Below are 20299 nucleotides of genomic sequence, written 5' to 3' on the forward strand. Positions count from 1 at the left end.
CTCAACCTTCCCTAAAAAGCGAGGTCCAGTAGGTATATTGTACAAACGCTCCATGAGTGGAAAATCCATTTCAGCAAGCCTTCCAGGATGGAGAATGCTGCGTCCCTGGGCAGGCGATCTTTGTCTTCAGCAGCAGAAAACGATACACCGTACAGCATCTGGATAAAGCACAGCAATGACACTGTGCGTGCTTCTTAATGATTTGGTTTCTGTGTGTGTGTGTGTGTGTGTGTGTGTTGCCCACAGACATGGACAGCTGTAGTTGGTATTGAGCCACCCAGTGTGGGTGCTGGAACAGTATATGGGCCCAGTACATGGGTGTTAATGTTCTTAACTGCAGAGCCATTTCTCCAATATCACCTTTTCAAGTGTGCTTTTTTAAAAAAAAATCTTTTTTTCCTTTTTTAAAAAAATTATTTATTTGTTTGCTTATTTTACACTCCATATTTTATTCCCCATTCACCCTCTGACTGCTCCATATCCCATACCTCCTCCCTGCCCCCCTGTCTCCACATGGATGTCCCCACCCCTCCACCCCACCTGACCTCTAAACTCCCTGGGGCCTCTAGTCTTGAAGGTTAGGTGCATTATCTCTGAATGAAAATATTCTTCTTAAAATGACTTTAGTTTTGGACTGGGATATAACTCAGTGGTAAGATACTTGCCTTAGCATGCACAAGACTCTGAATTCCAGCCCCCTAACACCAGTAGGGAGAGGGATGTGTTTTTAAGTCAACCAATTTAGAGAAGTATGAAGAAGAAATCAATGTAAAAGTAAAGGCCACCCCTCCCACCACTTTCCCATGTTGCCATTCATTGACTACCCTTCCAGTAATCCCTGAGGCATGGATAGGAACTGTTTTGTAAACTTAGGTGTCAATGGAAACAAAAAGCAAATTTAAAAAGCAATCAATTGCTACCCCCACCCCAATCTCTTAAAAAGGAACTGGGGGGTGCTGTAAATGGTCTCTTTCTGGTCCTGCCTTTGATGAGATGAATGTTCTGATAAGGACATAGTTGAGATTCTAGGGCAGAGGCCCTTCTGATGCTGCAGTTACCTGAGGGGGATGGGGAAGAGGCAGATGGAAGGAAGGGCAATTTGGTTGCCCTGGGGAGCTTTTGAGAGAGGAGTTCACAGAGGCCATCACATCACCAAGCAGTAAGCCCCTAGTGGGCTGAGCAGATGGACAAACAGGAAAGGACAATGAGGATTGGATGATTTGGACGCTGGCCTCAGACTTCACCAGAGGGAGAAGCAGAAGGAAGCACTGTGCCTGGGTCTAACAGAGCCTCCGTTTCCCCAGTAACTGCAAGGAGAAGCCTTTGTCATAGGCTATATGTCCATTCCAGGGTTCTGTCATTAGAAGCTAAAAATAAACATAAAATCCTGTTTGTTGCATGGCTCTCTCTCTCCAATTGGTTTCCCACAGTTTTTCCCAAACCTTAAATCAATATAATAATTATGGGGAAGGTTAATAAAGTGTGGCCCTGCCAACCAGGGCAACTGACTTTACCACTGATCATCCAAGGAGTCTCGGATGCTCTCGCACTGAGTAGGATACAGGAGCGGCTCCCTGACATCAAACTCTTTCAAGTGTCAGACTTTAGCCACCTCAACAGAAAGCTCTCAGAGGCAGGCAAGTGCCTGTTGGTGAGCTGAGCATCCTCTGTCCCTGGTTAACAACAGAGACCAAACTAAGCATTGGTAGCTCATAGTTTTGAGTACATTTGGTCTACCTGGTCCATTAGATTCACATACACCAGCCTGTTTGGTACTCATAGCTCTATGGGGCTCATACTGGTACCATCACTGGTCACATGTTATAGATGAAGAAGGGGAAGCAAAGAGCAGCAATTATATTATTAAGAGCTAGTGTGTAAGATGCCACAGAGTCCCCTGAGAGAAGGGCCCGGTGCCAAACACCTGCCATGAGTAAGGGGGTGGGGTCGAGGGCAATTAAAGTCAGAAGAGAGACCGGGTTTCTTTGCAATAGGTCGAGGGTCCTCACTGAAAGAACAAGATTAGTTTGGGTGACTCCAGAAAGTCATAGCATGCCTCAGTTTACCGTCCGTTAATGTCTGTTGGCTGTTGACCTCCTTTCACCAGAGCGTGTTCTCAGCTTCAAAAAGTGTAAAAAGTGTGAAGATAAGTATTTGTGTATATGCATAGGAGTGTGTAAAGGACTGCGTAAGTGTGAACAAGTGGGCTGTGTGAGTGGGACATTTGTAATTATGTGAGTGCAACTGTACTTGTGTGGAGATGTTATGTGTGTATGAGTGTGGGCATGAATTTGCTGTGTAAGTGTGTGGAGTGTAGGGATATAAAATTGTGTGACTACATGAGTATGAATGAGTAAGATTGTATGTGCACATGCACGCACGTGCGAGTGTGTATAAAGGCATGGATACATATGGTCTAAGTGCAGGTCTGTGCACGTACATATGTACCTATTTGTATACCGAATGCATGGGGGTATGTGAGTGTTACTATGTGTGGGAGTGTTACTATGTGTATAACATATGAATTAACCCTCTGACAGGAAAGCTTAAGGGAGTTGTCCAGGGGCAATTCTGGCACAGAGAAGAGAGACCACCGTTCCACACTGCTTAGAAGCTGCCAGGTGACTGTGGGCAGCCGCTCAGCGCATCTTCCCTTAACACCCCATGGGCTAGTGCCTGACCTGGGGTCTGGTGAGGTTCTCTTTTCTCAGATGAGAGGCAAAGAATAACATGTTCTGTCACACAGAAAGCTGAGGTGTGGCTAGAAACACTGGGTTTGGAACTATACGGGCAGTAACTTGCGCTCTGCCTGCAGTCTACAGGATTTTGAGAAGCCACATCACCTCTGTGGCCCTCCCTTCCCCTGTCTAGCAAACTACATCAATAATAAATGACATAATAAATAACAATTCTGCTGGGCAGTGGTGACACACGCCTTTAATCCCAGCACTCGGGAGGCAGAGGCAGGCGGATTTCTGAGTTCGAGGCCAGCCTGGTCTACCGAGTGAGTTCCAGGACAGCCAGGACTACACAGAGAAATCCTGTCTCGAAAAACAAAACCCAAGAAAACAAAACAAACAAACAACCCCAGTTCTGTCCTGATGAACGAGGAAAATCTTTTCAATGTGTTCTTTTCAAAGCTGCTGCTTGTGCCTAACCCACAGTGAAGCCAGGCTTCGTGGGAGGTTTGTAGGTGGTCTGTGGGCCATCTTAATGACCCATTAGGCCTCTTTGGAAGCGGATGACAAATAAAGCCCTGGGGTCACAAAGAGTTAACGCACTAGAGCCAGGACAGCACAGCAGAGTTCAGTGTTCTTCAAGAGGGACCAGGAAAAAGTACCTGTTACGCAACAAACGCCGCGGCTGGCTGAAAATACCGACCAGAGCGAATAATGCCTGTTTATAAGTGAAACCGTACACCGGTGTCAGCTGCCAGCCTGATCTTCAAGGGTCTGAAGTGAAAGAAAGAAAGAAAGAAAGAAAGAAAGAAAGAAAGAAAGAAAGAAAGAAAGAAAGAAAGAAAGAAAGAAAGAAAGAAAGAAAGAAAGAAAGAAAGAAAGAAAGGCCGCCCCAGCAGGGAGGCCGCGGTGGCGCTGGGGCAGAGCCAGGCGGAACAAGGACGCGGTGGCCGGCAGGCCACCTGCCCGGGAGGCGGGACCTGAGTCAATAAAGCCACTAAGCAAACAGTCGTGCTCAGTTTGTACAGTGGTTGAGGCTTGTGGGCCGAGGATCTGGAAGCCGGCACACATCCTCCCTTAAATCCGAGCCCAGCTTTGTTTACCCGGCTCGTCTCACGGCAAGATGGCGGCCCGCGGGGTGCGGGGCAGCCTCGGGCGAGCGGGCCGTGGGCAGGGGGCTGCACCCCGGGGCGGCTCCCCTCTCACACAGCGGGACTGGAGGTCTGTTATCTTGATGAAGCAGGGCTGCGTGGAGAGAATAAGGACGTTGGGGTGGGGCTCGTTAGCCGCAGTCACTTCGTGTGCGAAAGCAGCTTCTAAGGTGGGCAGGGGCCTGAGAGGAAGAGGGCACTGGCCGTCCGGACCAGAGATCTCTGCCATCTTCCAAGCCGGGCTCGCTGCTCAAGCAGCAATCGTTATTGAGAAGCGGGACAGATTTGAATGAAAGCACTTTGGGGATGTCTATGGCTGTCTTAGTGTGGTGGGTGGTGAGATGCGTTAAGGAACGAGCTGTGCTAATGACTTGGTTACTGTGAAAATATTTCTGAAGGGTGGAGAGGGTGACTTCTCAGGATAACCCGCACTGTATTTCATATTTTGGAAGTAGTGAGAGCTAAGAAGAAAGCAGACAGTAGTAAGGTGCTACGTAGAGCCAGGCGAGGTTCCATGCGCACCAGCTATTCTGCTGGCGCATGCGTGTGTCTCTCATCTCTGCAACAGGAAGTTTTGCTGGGTCCAGCATGTTGGCTCATGCCTGAAATTCTAGCACTCAGGAGGCGGAGGCAGGAGTATGGCCATGAATTCAAGGTCTGTCTGGGTTACAAAGTGAGACTACCTTAAAACAAAACAAACAAACAAATAATAAAGTTAAAGGGACAGTGGCGCTTCTGGGTCAGCGATGCAAATGGACTCAGAATTACTGTATTAACCCGGCCTAAGAGCCTCTACATTGCCTGCTTTAAAATTTCTCCTCTTAAACTGGGGGGAGGTGGCCCTCACTTTTAATCTCAGCACTCATGATAACTAATTTTGAGGCCAATCTGGTCTACAGAGCAAGTTTCAGGACAGCATAGAGAAACCCTGTCTTGAAAAACAAGTAAACAAACAAACAAACAAAACCCCAAATCTCCTCTTCTTTCCTCAAGAATTCTATTCCTTCTTAGCAGCGATTTTAATCAGTGAGCTGGGGCTGTCCTCGTGTGACCTTTGTCAATACCTGGAGGCTTGCTTAGCAGTTGCAAGCAAGGCTGGAGAGCCAGTGTAGGTGGAGATCAGAGTAGCGGCTGAATATCTGACAGTGTACAGCTCCCCACATCAAAGACGTTCTCCAGCCCCAAATGTCAACAGTGCTGAGGCTGACCTGTGCTTTCATGTCATAACACCATTGAAAAGCATCTATTTACTAAGTCACAGTATGGTCTGAATGGCTGACAGTCTGCATAGAAACCTTCTAGGGCAAGTTGATTTGAAAGAGGTTTTTATTCGTTTGAGAGCTCTAAATCAATCTCAATCTCTCTATCTCTCTCTCTCTCTCTCTCTCTCTCTCTCTCTCTCTCTCTCTCTCACACACACACACACACACACACACACACAGAGCTGTGTTGGGGAGCCCCCCAGTTTGTCCTCTTCGGTTGCTAAGACACCCACCTACTCCATCGCTGTAGGTAGGCCTACCAAGTATTCCTTTCGAAGGCTGAAGTGAAGACCCTGGTGTGAAGTCTCCACCTATCTGCAGTTACTGGAAGCACAAATCCTGATGGATGAGCCATTTTAACCCACATCACCAAACGATGGGAAAAATTCTTTAAAAATGGACAAGTGCCTGTGTTAGGTCACAGTTTCTTAATCCTTCTGGCAATTACAACGCCCCAGGAGGCCTAACAATTTGCAATGCCTAGGTTGGGACCCTAGACTTGTAAGAAGAACCTTTCCTGCTGACACCACCCATCAGTGTGTAAGGGTGACAAGCACACACAATGTGCACATGTCTCTAGCAAGCCCACATCTGAGTGTAGTCTCAACAGATCTGAAAGCAGAGTCTTGAAAATATCTGTACACCCATGTTCACAACAGTCACAGTAGCTGAAAATACCATGCATCCATCAGTGCAGATACAAATGAACGAAATGTGGTGTAGACACAAAGATCAGCACTCAGCCTGACAAAGCGAATTGCAATGCGTACTAAAACAGGCAAAGCATCATGTTAAGGAAAGTAAGCAGTGGTAAGGAGACAGCTAGAGCAAGCTTCCATTTCTAAGAGAAACCCTCGAAAAACAAAACAAACAAACAAACAAAAAAAAAAACAGAGAAGGGAAGAGCAAGAGCTGGGGATAGGTGGGGCTGACTAATTCATAAAGTGTCGGCTTTGCATAATAGCTTAAGCTCATCCACTGTTCCTAAACTGCACACTTAGAATGGTGTGTTAATTTGTTTGTTTGTTTGTTTGTTTCCTTGCTCGCTTGCTTGCTTAAGACAGACTCTTACTATGTAGCCCTGACTGGCCTACCTTGTAGATACAACTGTGCATACCAGGTTGGCTTCAAAATCACAGAAATTCACCTGCCTCTACTCCTAAATGATGGGATTAAAGGCATGCACTGCCACACCCAGTCAGGATGGTGCATTATTTAAAAGCATAGATGGGGCTGCAGAGCTGGCTCAGCACTTAAGATTCATAGTTGTGCTTGCAAAAGACATGGCTTGTTTCCCAGCATCCTCTGGGCAGCTTAGAACTATCTGGAACTCCAATTTCGAGGTATCTGACGCCCTATTCTGGCCTCTGTAGAAAACAAGCATGCACATGGTACACAAACAAACATTAAAAAAAAAAAAACCACTCATACATGTAAAGTAAGAATAAAGCTTTTTAAAAAGGCAGACACGTGGCTGGATAGATGGCTCTGCAGTTAAGAGCACTGGCTCTTCTTTCAGAGGACCTGGATTCAGTTCCCAGCACCCACATGGCAGCTCACAACTGTCTGTAACTCCAGTTCCAAGGGATTTGACACACAGACAGGCATGCAGGCAAAACATCAGTGCACATAAAGAAAAATAAATAAATCGTTAAAAGGGGGTGGGGGGGACAGACTCACCAGGTTTGGCAGTGCACAGCTTTAGTCCCAGCACTTGAGAGGCAGAGGCAGCCAGATCGCTGAGTCCAAGTTCAACCTGATCTACAAAGCTCCTATTTTATATAACAATCATTCATAGTTCCAACAGAATTAGAGATGCTTTCTTGTGTACTTTTTGTCTGTTAGAGACAGGATCTCATGTAACATTTGAAAGATGCTCCAGAATACCAAGCCTCACAGTGTCCCTAAGACACCAGCATTACGGTGAATGTAGCTGGCACAAAATTAAGTTGTCATTGCCTTTGATCTCTTGTTGCTATAACAAAATACCTGAAGCTGGATACTTTAAAAATAAAAAAGGTAGCCAGGCCTGGTGGTACATGCCTTTAATCCCAACTCTCAGGAGGCAGGAGTTCCCTGAGTGTGTGGGCAGCCTGGTCTACATAATGCATTTCAGGACAACTAGGGCTACACAGAGAAACCTGTCTTAGAACAAACAAAACAAACAAGCAAACAAAAAAGATTTTCCCCACCTCGGTTTTAAGCTCTAAGAGCCTAGCACTACATCTGTTCAGCTTCAGTGAAGGTTTTGTAGCTACAGTACAAGATAGATGACATTATTAAACAAGAGAGAGAGAGAGAGAGAGAGAGAGAGAGAGAGAGAGAGAGAGAGAGAGAGAGATTACCTGGTGAATTAGGGGACAGTAAAGGGCTGAGGGGGAAGCCATGTTACTTTAGGGTTTCTTGAAAACTACAGTACCTGTTCCAGAAATGGACCGCCAGTGACTCAAGTCCCACCTCTTAAATCCTACAAGTCCCACCTCTTAGAGGAGCACATTCAGTCTGCATCCAAGCCACAGACACCCTTGTCATGATGAGCAGAGGTGACTGCCATGGATTTTTACTGGACAATCTCGCTCCTCGTGGCACTTCCCAGGAATGGATTCCTCCCATCAGGACCACAAAGAGCCTTTCTGTTCTTGTCCCAAAGAATCAACAAAGTCTTGTCTGTGTCCATCCAGGAGAAGAAGGAACCTTGTAGTGTACTTAAGATGTGCTTACTCAGTGTCTCTCAGAGGGAGCCATGTTGTTTCGTCTTGGCAAACACGAAAATGGCTGAGAGGAAGCAAATTAACATTGCTTTGAGAACATCAAAATTCTCTGACATTTCAGAGTTGACATTTTCAGCCTCAACCTTTTTATGGCAAGATATTTATCATTTATTAAGTCTGGGATTAGGAATTTTCCTCCCTAGAGATGAATGCTATTTGTAGTCTGCAAAGATGGCTATGGCTTGAATGTTGAATAATCCTTGAATATTTCTCTAGGCACCAGAACATATTGAATTAAATAATATTATTATACTTCCCACAGCTATGACGCCAGACTGCGCTCCATATATAGCCACATAAAATAAAAGGTCCCCATACGTTTCTGAAGTGAAAATCTTATGTGACTTTTAAAATATTCACACATTAAATCTGAATAAAACTGATGTGATCAGCACCATTCATTCTGGATGTAAAGGTGGCAGTGTCATGAATCAGGAGAGTGGGGAGAAGTTTTAGGAGGAGGAAAGCCGCTATATTTCTTCTGGGAAAATTATTCCTAAGGATACATTTCTGGATGTTACTTTGTCTCTGTGGCTGTGTTAGGTGGACTCTATCCAGCCCCTGCTCAGGTTAGACAGTGTGTGCCCGAGGGAAGTTTCAGACTTCAGAATAGCAGCAAGGATTATGCAGATGGACCCTCTCCAACACTTAGTCCACATTTATTCCATGTTTACCTCCATTCAAACCCAGCAAGAAGGAAAGTACTCACTCACTTCATCCTCAACGTGTACCATGTACACAGCCTGCCAGGACATCCAGACAGACGCAAAGCCCAGTGGAAGACTACAGACGTGTTGCACATGGGATCCCTTGCCCAGTGGAAGACTACAGACATGTTGCACATGGGATCCCTTGCCCAGTGGAAGACTACAGATGTGTTGCACATGGGATTCCATGCCTTCCCTCCTCATCAATCCTGGTAGGACCCTTTTAATAGTAAATTTTTTTAACCTAATTTCTCTCTTTCCCTTTGATGTTTAGATGCAAAAGAACTGGAAATGATCACAGATCAAAAGCAGTCATATGATCAAAAATTATTCGTGTGTACATGTGTGTGCATGCACGCATGTGTGTACACACGTGGGTAAGAGTGCCTGATGCCCAAGTGAACATCGGAGAACAACCTTGGATGTCATTCTTCAGACATTTTACACCTGTTTGAGGCGAGGTCTCTCTTAGCCCCAAAACTTTGTAAAGGAAGTTGGTGTGGGCTTCCAGGGGTATCCCTGACTCCGACTCCCATTTCATCATTGCTGGGAATGCATTCAGGTGCTATAGAGCCCAGCATTTTACATCGGTTTTGGAGACCTGAACTCCATTCCCCAGGCGCATGAGGCACACGCCTTACTCACTGGACTGTCTCTCTAGTCTGTGTATTTTGGGCGGGGAGGCAGATCTCTCAGTGTAGTCCAGGTTGGCCTAGCACTCACAATTCTTCTATTTCAGCCTCTCAAGGATTACAGATGTTGTGTCTCAACACCCTGAGCGCAGATGGCTTTAGGGACCAGTGTCACTGTGAGATGCCACAGATAGCTTTCTAGTTCTCGGGATGGAGCAGGCAGACAGACAAATGAGCAGGTGCTTCTGCCTCTCTCGTGGTCCAGGAAGAACCTAATGAGTGTTGTAGATCCTCCCTTAGCACACAAGCCCCCCACACCGTGTGTCTGTAGTCTCTAGTACACGTTCCCTAGTCTGGCTTGTCTGTTGGGCTGTTTTCTCACAACACGGCCAGGTCAGTCAAGATTGCAGAAATGTCATGACTCTCCAGGACCCGTCCCTGGGCATTTCCTACTGTGGTCTCAGCACCCAGGGCTTCAGTCTGTGGTGCTTTGATAAATATTTAACAATAGGCCTTGCCTGGAGCTGGAGAAATGTCTCGGTTAAGAGCACTGGCTGCGCAGGGCGTGGTGGCGCACGCCTTTAATCCCAGCACTCGGGAGGCAGAGGCAGGCGGATTTCTGAGTTCGAGGCCAGCCTGGTCTACAAAGTGAGTGCCAGGACAGCCAGGGCTACACAGAGAAACCCTGTCTCGAAAAACCAAAAAAAAAAAAAAAGAGCACTGGCTGCTCTTCCAAAGGACCCAGGTTCAATTCTCAGCACCCACATGGCAGCTCACAACTGTCTGTAACTCCAGTTTCAGGAGATTTGGCACCCTCACACACACTTACAAACAGACAGAACACCAATGAGTATAAAAATAAGTAAGTAAATAAATAACCAAAAGCAACTCACTGCACCTGCCGATTCTCTTGGTGCCAACAGCATCACCAACACCACCACCACGTTACAAAACCTGGAGGTGGGAAGAAATGTTCAATATGAGTTCTGACAGGGGCTGGCTCAGAACCCTGTGTTAGTGCTGGACCCAGCTCCTGGCAGCCATGGCCTAGTGAGCAGGGGGTCACAGGTAGAACTACTGAAGACTTGGATGAGCAAATCAAACAACCAACCAAACAAACACTTGGGAGAGACGGAACAGCTCAGGGCCATGGCTCCTGTTTTATCGTCTCAGTGACTTCGTTCTTCTTCTCCTCCAGGGAAACTGCAGCCTCTGGGTGATGTCCAACAGTCACAGCCATGACGTGTACAGAGCATGGTGTGCAAACAGGAGGGATGGTGTCAAAATCAAGACACAGGGCTAAAGGACTAGTCATGGGGGAGAAAATGAACGTAGAGTCTTACCCAGTGTCACACACAGAGAAGGAAAAGGAGAGGGAGTAAGCAAACCTCACCTTAAATTTACAGTAGAAGACGTCAAATGTATCAGATGTTCATGTTTCCCACATAAACCACAGCCAGATATGCAGTATGGTGATGCCTGTAATCCCAGAACTTGGGAGGTGGAGGCAGAAGGATCAGAAGTTTAAGGTCATCTTAGATTACTGTGAAGATAAATAAAAGAAGGGAAAAAAGAAAGAAGGAGGAAAGAAAAGTTATGGGCAAATATAAATACACATTTTTGTTTGTCCAACAACAGAGTGGAGAAATGAATTTGGAGATGCTTGTAATTTCTAAATAATCTAATTGAGGATAAGAGCTGTCAAAGATCGCTGGGCCAACCAAAAACGTCTGAAGTTTTTAAGGCACTGGTGATGTTTATATGTTATACCGGGCCTTGAATGTTATTTTAGATTTTCTTTTTAGAATCTTTTTTAGTTGATTGTTTTGAGACAGGGTCTCACCCATACCTGAAGATGACCCGGGACTCACTATGGAGTCAGGCTGGCCTCAAACTCACAGCAGTGTTCCTGGATCAGCCTCCAAGTGCTGGGATTGCATGTGAGAGCCACCAGCCTGGATCTAGGGCTAGTGGACCTGTTTTATAAACAGGGGGTGAGCATCGGTCTTAGTAATTTTATGTATGTGGTGGAGGCGCTCGCCATCTTAGCACAGCAGAACAGTGAAGCCAGATGTTGCAGCACCTAACTGTTTGAAATGCATCCCCATGAAGTCAGTCTTGAACTTGGAGGGCTCCTGTGATGCTGAGGCTTCTAAGAACTCCTCCAAGCTTCAGGCTACCCAATAAAAACGGAAACAGCCAGGGATCAAGGGGTGACCAGGGGCTGCCCCAGGGTTGTCCCAACTTCACATGGACTTGCAAGCGCTTGGTGGACATTCAGCTCTGGTACAGCATGTAGACTCAAGCAGGCTGAAGAACATGGTAGACATGCTGTGACCTCAGCACTCCAGAGGCTGGGTAGAGGGTCAAGGGTTCAAGTACAGTGTGAACTGTGATGAGACCTTTCTCAAACAAAACAAAATAAAACAACAACAAAAAACATGTTAAGCCGGGCGTGGTGGCGCACGCCTTTAATCCCAGCACTCGGGAGGCAGAGGCAGGCGGATTTCTGAGTTCGAGGCCAGCCTGGTCTACAAAGTGAGTTCCAGGACAGCCAGGGCTATACAGAGAAACCCTGTCTCGAAAAACCAAAAATAAAAAAAAAAAACATGTTAAAATAAAGTTGGAAAGAAAAAGAATATGCTATAAATGCAAGTGTGTATGTGCATGTGTGCAGTATGTGTGTGTATGGTGTGGGGGGCAGTGTATGTGAGGTGTGTTGTGTGTATGTACGTGTGTTTGGTGTGTGTGTGGTGTGGTATGTGTGATGTGTGTGTAGTGTGGTGTGTGGGGGGGTGTTGTGTGTATGCATGTGTGTGTGGTATGGTGTGTGTGATATGTGTGTCTGTGTGTGGTGTGTGTGTGATGTGTATGGTGTATGTATATGGTATATGTGATGTGTGGTGTGTGTGTGTGTGATATGTGTGATATGTGTGATGTGTGTATGTGATATGTGTGTGATATGTGTGATGTGTGTATGTGATATTGTGTGATATGTGTGATGTGTGTATGTGGTATGTGTGTGCTATGTGTAGTTTGTGTGCATGTGTGTGGTGTGATGTGGTGTCCTGTGAGAGTGTGTGTATGTATGTATTATTTACTGTGTATCTAAATTAAATTCTTTTGAAAGTATGAAAGCTCAACAGAGGGAGACCTACTCTCTACCAGACAAGATAACAGATTCTATACAAGGAGAACTCTTGAGTCACAGAGACAAAAAATGACAACAGACCCTGCATTTAGCAGCAAGTGGTAGATCAAAGACTGCTCACCCACAGGGGAGGGAAGGTAAGAAGAAATTGGGAGGCTCTCTGAGACTAGACACAGAGTTACAGCCACAATCTGAAGTAATTCACAATATGAAATGAGAATCAGGAAAGGATAGTACAACCATTGTGGGAACTATTACCAGAGACAATACAGTAACTCAGCTTAAAAGCTTAACTTCCTGGTTCACTCATTAGTTACAGAAGGAAAATACTTTTGTTTGTTTGTTTGAGATCAAGTATTACTATGTAGCTTTGACTAGCCTTGAATTCACAGAGATCTGCCTGCCTCTGCCTCCTGAGTGCCGGGATCAGAGGTGTGTATCACTACAAAATGATTTTATCCTCCTCCTCCTTCTTTTAGTTTTTTGAGACAGGGTTTCTTTATGTAGCCTTGGCTGTCCTGGAACTTGCTCTGTAGACCAGGGTGGCCTTGAACTCAAGAGATCTACCTTTCACTGCCTCCCAAGTGCTAGAATTAAAGGTGTAAGCCACCATTGCCTGCCTGTCCACCCCCTTCTTTATAAAAAATAAAATGAACATTGTAAGCTGATAAAGAAAAGTCTAAGACACCTGTTTGCAACAGTTAATGTCCATTGCTAGCTACGTGACATCCAGAATCACTTGGACAGGCATCTGGGCATGCTTGTAAATCTTCCTTCCTTCCTTCCTTCCTTCCTTCCTTCCTTCCTTCCTTCCTTCCTTCCTTCCTTCCTCCCTCCCTCCCTCCCTCCCTCCCTCCTTTCCTTCCTTCCTTCCTTCCTTCCTCCCTCCCTTCCTTCCCTCTTTCCTTCCTTCCCTCTTTCCTTCCTTCCTTCCTTCCTTCCTTCCTTCCTTCCTTCCTTCCTTCCTTCCTCCCTCCCTCCCTTCCTTCCTTCCCTCTTTCCTTCCTTCCCTCTTTCCTTCCTTCCTTCCTTCCTTCCTTCCTTCCTCCCTCCCTCCCTCCCTTCCTTCCTTCCTTCCTTCCTTCCCTCTTTCCTTCCTTCCTTCCTCCCTCCCTTCCTTCCTTCCTTCCTTCCTTCCTTCCCTCTTTCCTTCCTTCCTTCCTTCCCTCTTTCCTTCCTTCCATCCTTCCTTCCTTCCCTCTTTCCTTCCTTCCTTCCTTCCTTCCTCCCTTCCTTCCTTCCTTCCCTCTTTCCTTCCTTCCCTCCTTCCTTCCTTCCTTCCCTCTTTCCTTCCTTCCTTCCTTCCTTCCTTCCTTCCTTCCTTCCTTCCTTTTTAGTTGTGAGTACCCCTATGTGTCTGTGTTTGGGAATGTGCATGTGAGTGTAGTCCCTATCATGGCCAGAAGAGGGGATCAAATCCCTTGGAGCATCAGCTGCTGCCCATACTGAGGTCGTCCGGAAGAGCATGGAGCACTCTGAAGCATTGCACCATCTCTCGGGTCAGGGATTGCTTTAATTGAGTTAGTTGAGATGGAAACAGCCACCCACTGTGGGTGGCACTGTTCCCTGAACAGATTGCTTGACAGAGAGAGAGCTGTGTGAGCGCCAGAGCATGCAGAGTGGTCTTAGGTTAATGTTGAGTGACTGGGGACTCAGTTTAAACTAGCTCAGCTATACACTGGTATTTAGTTCACTGACAGGATAGGCTAGGGTGCGGCTACAACAGACTTTATTTATTTCTTTGTTTCTTCTTCCTTCCTTCCTCCCTCCCTCCCTTCCTTCCTTCTCTCCCTCACTCCCTCCTTTCTTCCTTTCCTCCTACCTTCCTTCCCTCCTCCCTCCCTTCCTTCCTTCCCTCCCTCCCCTCTTCCTTTCTTCCTTCCTTCCCTCTCTCCCTCCCTCCTTCCCTCTTTCCTTCCCTCTCTTCCTTCCCTCCTTCCTTTGCTCCTACCTTGCCTCCTACCTTCTCTCCCTCCTTCCCCTTCCCTATTTCCTATCTTCCCTCCCTCCTTCCCCTTCCCTATTTCCTTCCCTCCCTCCCTCCCTCCCTCCCTCCCTCCCTCCCTCCCTCCTTCCTCCCTCCCTTCCTTCCTTCCTTCCCTCCCTCTCTCTGTCCTTCCTTCTTTCCTTCCTTCCTTCTTTCTTTCCTTCCTTCCTTCCCTCCTTCCTTTGAGCAAAGTTTACAGAGCATCGTGGAGATGGAACTCAAGGCAGGAACTGTGCAGAAGCCACAGAGGATGCTGCTTACTGGCTTTGTTCCTGCCTTGCCTCCTACCTTCCCTCCCTCCTTCCCCTTCGCTATTTCCTTCCTTCCTTCCTTCCTTCCTTCCTTCCTTCCTTCCTTCCTTCCTTCCTTCCCTCCTTCCCTCCTTCCCTCCTCCCCTCCTCTCCTCCTTCCCTTCTTCCTCTCGTTTGCTTCTCTGTATGGAAGCTCCTCTTTTGCCTCCAAAGGCTGACTCATTCCATGTAGACACCATGGCTGCTGAATACTTTCTGCCAGCTTTCCCAATCCAGCCATCTGGGGCAGGAGTGTGCAAACTTCCACTGCCACCTCCCAGAGACCCACAATCTTATGGCTACATTCGAATGGGATGCGTGGCTGGCCCCTATAACTACACTGTATGATTGAAATCAGGGAGGAGTTTCCTCCTGAAAGGTGTGGGGGGGGGGGAGGGGGTGTGCACGAGCATGTGCACTAGAAGCCAATATATTATTCAAAACAACTTATTTCCCTGCTGTGTTCCCAGGCAGTGCTGCAGAACTGAAACAGGACTGGAACTCTGCCCGCTGACCTGTGAGTCTCGTAGCATGTGTTCTCCACTCTCTGCAGAGACACATAAGTCTCATCTAAGGCTCCCTCTCATGAGGCCAGTGGAAAATGCATGGGTGTGACAGTATGTGCTCCTGGAATTGGTGTGTCATAAGAACAAGGAGAAAGTATGAGGAGGTGGGCGGAAGAGCACACAGGGATGTGTTGGTGGCCATTTACCAGGCTTCCCAGGAGCAGACTGGCAGATTCTGTTACAGAGAGTTTCCTTGACTGGATGGCGATTTATAGCTTCACTTCAACTTCTGGCCATGGAGAGCTTAATAAATCAGTGTGTGGTTTAATACGAGTTGCACACAAGGAACGGAATGAACGTTTATGACTGAGAAGGTAAACAAAAAGAGTCGAAGGCTTGGTGATCATACTTTGAATCTGCCATGCCGAGGACCAATTCCAACTTGAGGAGTGAAGGAGTGGCCCACAACTGTGGAGTGGGCAGTGAGGAGTCTCTCAGAATCCTGCTGGTGCTCCGCTGAGGAGCCTCCAAGTTGGGGAGTTGGAAGCAGATTGCTTTCTCCATTTTTCACTCTCCCCTCCACCCACCAGCCACAGATGTAGGCACAGAGTTGGGTCCAGAGAGATAGCTCAGCAGTTAAGGACACTGGCAGCTCTTCCAGAGGATCAGGGTACAAATCCCAGCATCCACATGGTAGCTCACTGCAGTCTGTAATTCCAAGATCTTACACTCTCACATAGTCATACATGTAGGTAAAACACTAATGCACATACAAGAAAAGGTAAAATAATAATAATAATTTTATTAATAGAGATCCTAGAGTTAATTACTTTTTGATTCAGAGACACAAACACAAGGAAATGGCTATGTCTGTAAAGCAAGATGACCAGCGCTGAGAACTGGATCCCCCAGGATGTAGAGAAAATGTCTTGGGGGTCAGAAGGTTAGGAAGTCAGAGTCCTTGGGAAACTGGGCATTTTTCACTTTCTCACCTGTGACACTTCAGATTTGAGCAGTCTTAAAACCTAGAATTGAAATAAATTGAACTTGAAAGGTAAGAGAAGCCAGGTGGTGGTGGCGCACGCCTTTAATCCCAGCACTTGGGAGGCAGAGGCAGGTGGATTTCTGAGTTCGTGGTCAGCCTGGTCTACAGAGTGAGTTTCAGGACAGCCAGGGCTACACAGAGAAAACCTGTCTCAAAAAAAAAAACAAAAAACAAAAACAAAAACAAAACAAAAAGAACAAACAAGAAAGAAGAAGGAGGAGAGGAGGAAGAAGAGATCTAGTCTACCAACGCAAAACAAAAACAGTAGAAATCAACAGATTTTGGAATTAGACTTTTAATTACTTAACAGTGAAATGGGTTTTAAAATAGTGATTTTTTTTTTTGATGATCTCTCTATGTAGTCCTGGCTGTCCTAAAACTCACCAGGCTGGCCTCAAACTCACAGAGATCCACCAACCTTGACTCCTGGATGCTAGGGTTAAAGGCATGGGCCACCGTGCTTGACCTTTTTTAAAAAAAAAATGTATGTATTCTATAGCAATAATGGCATAGTATAGGCACATAGTTTAAAAGAGATATACAAACATGAAAACCTAGGCACATTATTTAACTTTGCTAATGTTAACACATGACATAAGTCAGCGTTCAACAGTCACTGCTCCTATCTGCACAGACTGCAGCCCCTGGGGGACCTTCCCTGTGGGGCCTCTGCAGCCATGATTCACTGTGGCACCATCTCCCTACAGCCTCGCCCATGTCCTGGAAGATGGCTGTGACCTTGCTTTGTGTCAGAACAAATACACTTCTTCATTAAGAGTTTTGCCTGAGCAGAGCAGAAGCAGTAGGTGTGTTTTGAAAGCTGCAAACTGCAATCCCACATTCCAGCAAAGGACCAAAGCTGTTTGAGGAAGAAAGGACTGTTTGAGCAAAGTTTACAGAGCATCGTGGAGATGGAACTCAAGGCAGGAACTGTGCAGAAGCCACAGAGGATGCTGCTTACTGGCTTGCTCCCGTGGCTTCCTGTCGTATACCACCTGGGACCACCTGCCCAGCTCTTTAGCAGAGTGGAAGCCCCAGAGCTTTACACTGACATTGGTTTCAATAAAAGCCTCATAGTGGATGGCACCGTGGTAGAAATGCCTGTGTGTGTGTATGTGAGGGGGGAGTTCACATAGAAAGAGAGGAAGCAAGGGGTAGCTGAGAAAACTGAACTTTTTAAGGAACACTTCCTTCAACGTAGTCTGTAAGGAGGGACTCAGCCCAGTCTGCTGAGAAAGAGCCCAGCTATTCACAGGGGCAGGTACCCGTGTCCTCAGATACTCCTTGTGTGATGCCTTGGCACTGTTGCATTGGGAACTGAGCTTCAGCATGTGTTCTAGAGGGGTCAGACACACATCTGATGACAGGAATTAGTCTCTACAGGTCACACTATATCAGAGAATATGTGTATGTTAGGACATAGGGTTTACAGACAACCAGAATGCACAGGAGGGAGTAAGAAGGCTCCTCCATGGGAGGTAGGTCCTGACAACGGCCATGACCAAGACCTGTGAGGGAGTAAGTCTCATTTCCAATGGACAAGAAATAGTTCAGTGAGTTAAGAAGAGAGCCCAGGGAGAAGTCTTCGACAATGGAGTCTTTAGTGCCTGATAAACATGATATTCCAAACCTGCTGGACAAGTCACAGTAGTGAGGGAAAAAAAATGTGGGAACGCTAACTCTGTTTAGAAAAGAGAACACTTCACAGAACCCAGTTCTCCCTTCATTCCTCATACAAAAGTAAACACTAAAATAAGACTAATGTTCAATGGTTTGTTGGGCTGTAGTAGTAGCACTCGGGAGGCAGAAGTAGGCGGATTTCTGAGTTTGAGGCCAGCCTGGTATACAAAGTGAGTTCCAGGACAGCCTGGGCTACGCAGAGAAACCCTGTCTAGAAAAAACAAAAAAAAAAAAAAAAAAAAAGAAAAAAGGTATAATGCAGATATAATAAGATATAATGCAGAATGATGTAGCAAAACGCAAGACCCAAGACTTTGAGGCAAGCGCTGATACGTGCTTAACCGACTGAGTGTCGGAACTCTGGGATGCTGCCTGCCCACACCATGCTCTCCCGAGGACACGCTGAGCAGCCGTCCGCTGGGGCAGAGATAGCACACAGGGTGAGCCGCCTTGCAAACTTTCCTATAAAACACAGTGCACTCCTGTTATATAATCCAGCAACTGTGTTCTGGGGTGTTTTCTCAAAGATGTTAAAAACATATCCATTACAAAGTCTGTACCCAAACGTTTGTAAAAGCAGTTTGTACTTAAAATTATCTAAACAGGGAAGCAACTGAGAGGTCCTTTAAAAGATGAATAGTTAGTGAACGAGGGTCCATCCCCACAGTGAAATATTACTCACCACGAGAAAGAAATGAGCTATCAGAACACGGGTAGAAGTGGGAAGGGAACACAGAAAGAGACTGAAATGCTTTTTCAGCTGATTCCGGCGCGGAGGACAGTGTGCGGACAGATTGTGATGGGCAGGCAGAAGGACAATAGAAGGGAATCGAAGTGCCGAGTGTGACCCGGTCAGGGCAGCAAAGACCTTGAGTGCCAAGTCACAAAACCCACAAGTCAATATTGACGCACCAGGGAAGACTCTTGACTTCTCCCTTGATGGACCTGGCACTTCTGGGTAAGGCCAGCTAAAGGGCGTCCCCTAGTGGCAGGTTTTGGAGTCTCTGGTTGCATCAAAGCGGAAAATTCCAAAACTCTTCAAGAATGCAGTCAAGCTAGGAATGTGGATAGTGAGTGATGCAAGCATGTAGCTGGTTCCACATAGGAAAGGCCAATGAGCAAAGGCCCTCACTGGAAGATACCGCCTGGAACCTTGGCCTGCACAGTTAGGAAGAGACAAGGTCCAGCAGCTTCCCCTCGGCAGGGTTGGTGGATTCTGCTCCTCTAGGTAGCTCAGATACTTAGCATCTGGCCTCACAGACATGCCCATTTGTGTATAGGCAAATTTCCACGTCTAAGACATAACTAGTAGATCTTGATGGACATTATAGGGTTAAAACTCTTCAGAACCCATCAGTGCAGCCAGCTCAAAGGCATCAAAGTTTACAGCAAAAGCCACGCTGTGAAGTCATTGCTACAAAGAAGCAGTCTTAGAAGTGGAATTTAGCAAAGTATGAGAGAAGTACACACAGGCTCCACCCTCCTCAGGATTTGTGCCTCTATGGGCTTTGGACAGAGTCATTCCCTCTACACCTCTGTCTAAGCAAGGAGGTTTTCCCAGGGTGTGGTCTCCCCAGGACGATCCATCAAGGACTAAAAGGGCTCCTGTCACGAGGAGCCGCCACTTGGATGAAAACAGTCCCCTTTCCTACAGAACCTTTTCTTTTCATACTTCATTAACATTTGTTGGCACATGCATTTAATCCCCGCACTCTGGAGGCAGAGGCAGACGGATCTCTGAGTTCAAGGCCAGCCTGGTCTACCAAGGGAGTTCCGGGACAATCAGGGTTGCAGAGAGAGATCTGTCCTGAAAAAAACAAAACCATCAATAATAACAAAAGGTTTGTTAACGTGCATGCTAATGGCGTGATGTTCTGTACACGCGTGTAGCATGTGCTGATCAATTGCAACCGTCCTTTCTTTAACTCCCCTGCACCCACACCCTTACCAAGCAGCAGCAATCACTGTCCAACAAGCAGCTGACTGCCTTTGAATCTTCAGTATAGACAGAACCTGGGGTCATCGAGTTTCCATGTCTGGCTTATTTGATGTCACTTAATAGTCCCAGTTCTTACCTTGCTGAAAATGACAGGATTGAATTAACGCTTTCAGTTGAAAATGCTCCATTAAGTAACTGTCTTATTCATCTGTTGTTGGACACCCATACTGAGACTTGAGACTAGACCTCATTTTGAGGGTTCAGTTCATCACACAGGGTCCTGGCAGCAGGGTCCCGAGGGAGCATCTGCAGCCAGGGATGATGCAGAGAGAGATGAACGCTGGTGTTTTGCTCCTTTATTCAACCAGAGGCCACGCCATGGCCAAGCTGCCCACATCTCAGATAGATCTTCCTACTTCAGTCCACCTAGTCTTGAAAACCTCACAGATGGGCCTAGAGGTCTGTCCCCTGCCATTATAACCAGGCTCACAAGAGGGACA

The 20299-nt window shown here is 46.6% G+C and overlaps 1 long non-coding RNA gene across 1 annotated transcript; it reads left to right on the plus strand.

The window, feature by feature from the left end:
• The first annotated feature begins 3721 nt into the window (after nt 1-3721).
• Nucleotides 3722-16409, plus strand: LOC147000786 (uncharacterized). Its single transcript, XR_015045584.1, has 3 exons — nt 3722-3899; nt 5272-8781; nt 15100-16409. It is a non-coding gene; the product is annotated as an uncharacterized LOC147000786 (long non-coding RNA).
• The last annotated feature ends 3890 nt before the right edge of the window (nt 16410-20299 follow it).

This window comes from Mus caroli, unplaced genomic scaffold (assembly GCF_978045245.1).
Source record: "Mus caroli unplaced genomic scaffold, Mus_caroli_1 scaffold_16, whole genome shotgun sequence".
Taxonomy (NCBI): Eukaryota; Metazoa; Chordata; class Mammalia; order Rodentia; family Muridae; genus Mus; species Mus caroli.